The 7,284-nt window shown below is 38.0% G+C and overlaps 1 pseudogene; it reads right to left on the bottom strand.

Annotated features, from left to right (window-relative positions):
- Positions 1-5,681, bottom strand: part of LOC101988699 — a 31,457-nt pseudogene extending 25,776 nt beyond the window's left edge.
- Positions 5,682-7,284: the final 1,603 nt, after the last annotated feature.

Raw genomic sequence — 7,284 nt, 5'->3', positions numbered from 1 at the left:
GGAGGAGGGGGGGAAGGGTGGGAGGAGGGGGAGGGAAATGGGAGGCTGGGAGGAGGTGGAAACTTGTTTTTTTTTCCTTTTCTCAATAAAAAAAAATAATTAAAAAAAAAAGGTTGAAGATGGGAGTGGGGAAATCATGTAAGAGAGATGTGGGATAGAGAGGAAGCTTGTGGGAAGAGACAGCTGTGTTGCAAAATATTTGATTACTCTGTGTAAAGATATGTCACTGTAAATAGTTTAATATAAAACAAAGTGGCCAATAGCTAGGCAGGATTTTCAGGGCAGAGAGAACATTGGGAAGAAGAAGGGTGGAGTTTCCAGCCAGAAACAGAGGAAGTAGGTGATGAGGGAGATAAGGTAACAAGCCATGAGCTATGCAGCAGCACATAAGTTAATAGAAATGGTTAGCTTAAGTTCTAAGAGCTAGTTAGAAGCAAGCCTACGCTTTTGGCCAAGCTTTCATAATTAAGAAGTCTCTTGTGAGATATGTGTATAGATATGTCACTGTGCTCAGTTTAATAAAAAGCTAAATGGCCAACAGGCAGGCAGAATTTTCAGGGCAGAGACAATTTTTGGATAAAGAAGGGAAGAGTTGCCAGCCAGACAGAGAGTAAGAAAGTCATGTAGATGAGTTAACAAGCCAAGGGCCATGTGGCAACATGCAAATTAATAGAAATGGGATAATTTAAGTTCTAGGAGCTAGTTAGAAACCAGCCTAAGCTATTGACTGAGCTTGCAAAATTAAGAAAGTCTCCATGCTCTGGGACCTGACTGGTAGGAGATTAAAAAGTCCCAATTACACAGTTAGAAGAGGGAGGGGAATTTTGGGTTGTTGGGTAGGAACCTAATAAAATGGAAATTTTCTCAAATCTATAAGAGTAACCCTCATGAGTATTCCTAATAATGGGGCATATGATATCTCAACTGTTCAACACCTTTAGCCAGGTAAGGTATTCAGTGGTAGGACTGGTTACATTCGATTGAGTTGTTGCCCAAGGATATCCCATTGAAATCCCAAAATACCCACCAAGATGTTGCTAAAACAAAAGGCCACTCTCAACAAACTAACAGTGGCGACCCATTGCCAAGGAAAACATGCACACATCTCATCGAACATGGAGAAGCTAAGCTGGTGCCCACATGTAGCCTTCAACCCTGTGTCCTAGTCTCTTTGGTGTGGGAAAGTACTTTGCAACCTACTGAAACACAAACATAGACACCAATCCAGGCACAATTCATTGAGTATATACCCATGAGTGATTGACTGGATCTTGAAGTAAACTGATTTTCAGCTTAATAAATTGGAGAAAATATCTGCAAACCATTTATCTTGCAAAGGATGCGATCCCAAATATATCAAGAGCTCATCTCAATAGCAAGGAAACAACCTAATTGTAAAAGGAAGAAGACCCTGAGTAGATGTTTTCAAAAAATAATAAAATGTCCTAAAGATATATAAAAAACAGTTGGCCCATTGCTCATAAGAGAAATCCAAACTAAAACACTATTGAGAGTAGATTTTATCAAAAACCAGAGTAGATAAGCTATATTGTCAATAATAGCACTTCAATATTCAATGTAGCATAATTCTTAGTTATTTAAGGTACATAATCACTGTAAATGTCTAAAAAAAGAATGAAATTTTAAAAATTATGTACTATGATATGTAATTTATGATGTTATTCAGTATTTAAAAGAATAAATCAGCCATTTGTAATGAAATTTTTAACTTTGAAGATGTGTTAACTGAAACTAACAAGGCACAGCTTAACAAATACAAGATCCCAGTTATAAGGAGTATCTAAAATATTTGAACTCTTAGAAGTAGATGGCAGAAATTTATCTTTTTGATTTTATTAAAAATAGATTCCATTCTCATACAATATACCCTGGTTATTGTTTATCCCCCTCAACAACTCCCACTCCTTCACCTTTAATCTTCTCTCTGTATTCACTCCCTTTCTATTATTAGAAGGTCCAAATGAGGAACAGACTGAGGGAGAACATGAGCAAGGAAGTCAAGACCACGAGGGGGGCACACACCCACTGAGACAGTGGGGCTGATCTATTGGGAGCTCACCAAGGCCAGCTGGACTGGGACTGAAAAAGCATGGGATAAAACCGGACTCTCTGAATTTGGTGGACAGTGAGAGCTGCTGAGAAGCCAACGACAATGGCACTAAGTTTTGATCCTACTGCATATACTGGCTTTGTGGAAGCCTAGCCTGTTTGGATGCTCACCTTCCTAGACCTAGATGGAGGGGGGAGGACCTTGGACTGCCCACAGGGCAGGGAACCCTGACTGCTCTTTGGACTGGAGAAGGAGGGGTAGGAAAGTGGGGTGTGGGGAGTGGAGGAGGGGGAGGGAAAAGAGAGGCGGGGAGGAGGCAGAAATTTTTAATGAAAAAAAGTGAAAAAAAAGAAAAGAATAGGCTTCTAAAAAATAGCTAAACATGACAAAATAAAATATAATAAAATGAAGAAACAACTGATTCTGAAGTTATAATGTTTAAGCAGAAGAAGAAAGGATTAAAGAAATGTTGGAAAGCAATACAAACTTCGAGTGAGTTAGAAACAATGAGTTCAGAGCTTATCTCTACAACATAGGGCCTACAATTCATAGCATTGTATCTTATTTTGAAAACCATTTGTGTCAACATGAAATCAAAAGAACCTGTTTATCCACAGGTTCTTGGTCCTGACAATAATGCCTTTATGACTTTGATCATGTGGACCAGGCCATAAATCAAACAGGGAAATATCACAGAAGAGGGGGTAAAAAGAAGCAGAGACAATGGACTACAGTAAAAAGTGTTTTCCAGAAATAACAGGGAAGTTGCACATATGAATACACTTCACTGCAGGTGGAACACCCTGCACAAGACATCCAAGATCTCAAGCCAGACTAAATACCATCATGGAAAGAGAGGATGGGCATAAGGTCACATCTCTAGCTGAAGCACTGGTGCCAAATGATAGGTTCTGGGACAGTGGTTGACTCCTTGTAGACAAACAATATTCCAGTTAATTCCCATACAATTAGGAATATATGGACAGCACAAATTAGACTACGTGAGTTTAAAACAAAGATGAGGACAACAATGTTGTATATGTAGAGAAAGAGAGAGCATCTGAGGAATATTGAGAAGGTAGTAATATGATTTGAATACATTATACAAATTCTTAAAATTAATTTTTAAAAGTAAAAGATGACAGATAGAGATAGATAGATAGATAGATAGATAGATAGATAGATAGAAGATAAACATTGACTTGTTTTAGTCAATTTTGAGTAATATCTTCAAAGAAACTGGGATTTGGCAACAACTGGTCCAAATGATTCTAATTTAGATATTTACCCCTTTCTTTTACCTGTTTTTGAGGCCATTGAAAGCTTTGTAGAATTCTACATCATTTCATTCTATGGTGGTGATCTCATTGTTCTGCATCCCAGCAAAAGCATAGATCAGGTGAGTACACAGGCAAGGGTTGATGTTATCAGAGGTGAAACGACCCGGGCCTGGCCGATACTGGGCCCAGTTGGAGAAGTAGCATACCAGTTTGTAGGCAGACCCTGTGGTGGTCAAAAATAAGGATGATGCTCCATTATAGATATCATTTAACTATGATGAAAGTTTGGGCTTTACTTATGCCCCCACCCACCCACCTCATAAGCCTGATCTCCAGCTGGAGGTGACTAGTTGAGCACTCCTGCAGATGAGTTAAGAAAGGGTTTATATTCTTTTTGAGAGTTTGGAACGTCTTAGACTTCTCCTAAGATGGAATACTCATAGTCCTTCGAGTCCAATGGTCCCATGAAGCTCAATGAATGAGAATTTAATAACTCTTAAGCTGTCAGGCTATAGAGGCCAGTAGTAACGACTGAGATAAAAGTCTACTCTTATATAAAACAAACCCATCTCTCTCTATTATGTTTTATGTCTTGTTTTAATTCCCAAATAGAGTAACACTGGGGTGTTGTTGGATATATGTACACTGTCTGAAGATGTGTCACTGTGATTGTTTTAAGAAAAAATCTGAATGGCCAAAAACTAGACCAGAAAGGAAAAGCAGGTCTTCTGGACAAAAGGAGAAACACAGGTCGTTAGAATATACCTGCAAGAGCAATGCCAGTGAGTTGAGGAATGGGTCAGGCATACAGAAGGAGAGACAGGTAAAAGCCACATATAGAATGTAGATTAATAAAAACAGGTTAATTTAAGTTATAGAATTAGTTGGTAATAAGCCTAAGCAAAAGGCCAAGCTCCCATAATTAATAATAAGTCTCAGTTTCAATATTGGGGAGCTGGTAGTCCCACAAAGAAAGAAGTCTGACTTCAAAAGGGTGTATTTTTAATTATATTAATCAGAAAATCGCTTTATGTAAATTCAGGTGTTTGAGTTTTTGGGTAGCTAATCATTTTGTCAACAATAAAACATTGAATTAGTGACTTACCCAGATGAGCATTCAGCAGAAGAACCAGACCTAGGGAGAGAAAATACATATGTCTTCTGAACTAGCTGCCTGAATCCTCTCAGATATAACTCTAGAGCCTTATGGTTCATCCCGCTTGCCATGTGTTGTGACTTGTGTAAAAGGGCGAACTTTTCAGTAAACATTCTTTGACCTACACTTTACCAGTTGATCAAAAATACCCATCACCCTTTTCTCCATTCTGGGTCATAACTTTTGTAAGTACGAAATCTACTATCTACAAAACAGGGCTGACTGAAATTGCTCCAAATTCACTGCACTCAGTGACCATGGATCAGATGTGTTTCATTTCCAGAGCTAACATGAGCTCAGGACTTCAACATATAAGACATCCTCCAAAGCAGTGAGTCGAGCAGCAGGAATATGTTAGAAGCATCTTCAGAGAAGTTTTGCTAGAGAATGTATGATGCAAACCTCCAGAAGCTGCTCCTTGGCTTCAATAGAGCACTTTCTTTTAGGCATCATCTCACTCTATAGCTAATATAGCCTTGACATGGAGAACCTCCTGCCTGTGTCACCTGAGTACTGGAACCACAAGCTTGAACACTGTCAAGAGAAATGGGCCGCTGCTTCTTTTATACATTGAGCTTCAGTATCACTTTGAAAAGTCTTTGACGAAAAATAAAGTTTCTAAAGCACAAACTTAAAGCAGATAGCAAGCTTTAGATGGGAACTGGCTCTAAACAATTACTTCATCCACCACTTGGATTGAATGTCTCAGAGGAACATGTATGTCATCATCACCTAACCAAGACTATAAAGGATAAATAAGAAATAATCCTGAAAAAAAGCAGAGCAAAGACAACTTTGCTTGGCTCTATGTGGATCATGCTATTTTTACCTCCAAAGGTGTTAGTTACAAGTCACAAAGAAATAAATGAACATAATATCATTTAAAACAGGTCGTGCAGAACGATAAGTGTGCAAAGATGACTGGATGGGACAGGAAAGAGAAAGACAATTACTGAAAGTTAGTGACACTTGCTTTTGTGGCCATGCTAGTAGCATGAGCTTTGAAAACAAGAGAAAGACTGATTGTACGAAAGAATAACACTTGCAGTGAGAAGAAAGGAAGGAAAAGAATAGAGTTGTAGTATAATGACTCTTTCATGGTTGCAAGATCCTAAGAAAGACAGACACAAGGCAAGGCTACAGACTCACCAGCAACAAGAATGAACTTGGCCATGGTGCCTTCAGTACTGCTCAAGCAGGCCACGAATGGCTTTTTATACCATCTGAGTGCCCACTTATCACAGGGGTTTCTAAATGGACAGTGTTTATCCAAGATGTGTACATTACTAATCATTATATTCACAGATCTCTTCATCAGATTTGGTTGCTTACTTCTGTCATCAATGTCATCACCTTTCCTTCCTCTTTTCAAATGAATAGCACCATGTCTCCTTTAGGAAGGACATGTAGGACATCCATTAAATGTGACCTTTAGACTTAATACCTTTTTTGGCACTTCCCTGTGTGGACAAACACCTCTTCATATACTGAAGTTAAGTTTCATTTTGTGGATATTTTGTACCTGGCACTAAAGAAGAATCATATTGCAAAGTAAACACTGAAAATCTTTGGAAATTATTGTTGTTTTTTAAATCTCGCTTTCATGGAAATTCCACATGTAAAATGTACAGTAAGTACCTGAAAAACTTTACCCCTTTTGGAGATGCTTCCTAAATATTCTGCCCATATCTGTTCTTAGGATTGACTTCAAGCAATAATTATAAAGAAAATTAGTTCAAGACTTTAGGGATTGGAAATTAATTCTGATTGATCATTCCTAGTCAGCTTCTTCTTTAGCCAAGATGTATCCACTATTCCTAAAATAACACTAATATATACTTATAAATATATAGAAGGCAGTTTGACACTGTTTGCATTTTGCAGAACAATAGAAATATGTTCTCCAAGCTCTTTAATCAATATATTTAAAGCACTAGATATAAATTCCCTCTGGCTAAAAGCCCTCATATCCGACCACAAAGTTTTTGGTTACTTCCATGGTAGTCACTTCACTGCTCTACCAATAAGAGCATCTTGCCTGACACATCAGTATTATAGTGCACCTTATCTACTGCCTTGTAAGATGATTGGCTCTTCTTCACCAGAAGCCTACACAGCACCTCCCACAACATAAAAGGTGAAAACTTTCACATGAGTTCCAACTTGACGTCTCCAAGTCTAACTATATAGTTTCTTCAGCAATATGGTCTAACTACCTACTTCCTTCAGCAATAGGGTCTAAGTATCTAGTTTTTTTTTTCAGCAAAAAAGTTCTACCTAGTGTCTACAGCAATAGCGTCTAACTATCTAGTCCTTCAGCGACAGAGTCTTACTATCCAGTTCGTTCAGCAATAAGGTCAAATTATCTAGTTTCTCAGCAATCAGGTATAAGGATCTAAATCTTTCAGAAATAAGGTCTAAATATCCAAGAGCAATTGCAAAAACTTAAATTGTTTGGGGAACTACAAGGACCTTTCTAATTAACATCCATACCCAGGTATCCCATGCTTAGCCCTGGAATTTTTGTTTATATAACTATGGCTTCTGAAAGAATCATGCACACACCTGATTTAAAACTCTTTCCTTAAAAAATCATGTTTATTAGTTTGCAAAGTAATATATTGCCAGATGGTTTTTCATACATCCTAAATCTTGTTTTGTGCTTCTCTCCTATGTATGCCCCCACAAACACCACATACATTATATTCTCAGACTCGTGCCCCACATCATTCTAGTTTAAAACTATCTATTTGCAGAATTTCTCTCTGTACTTCCGT

This window comes from Microtus ochrogaster, unplaced genomic scaffold (genome assembly GCF_000317375.1).
Source record: "Microtus ochrogaster isolate Prairie Vole_2 unplaced genomic scaffold, MicOch1.0 UNK60, whole genome shotgun sequence".
Lineage (NCBI taxonomy): Eukaryota > Metazoa > Chordata > Mammalia > Rodentia > Cricetidae > Microtus > Microtus ochrogaster.
The sequence above is the reverse complement of the archived record's forward strand: the minus strand, read 5'-3'. Positions and strand labels throughout refer to the sequence as shown.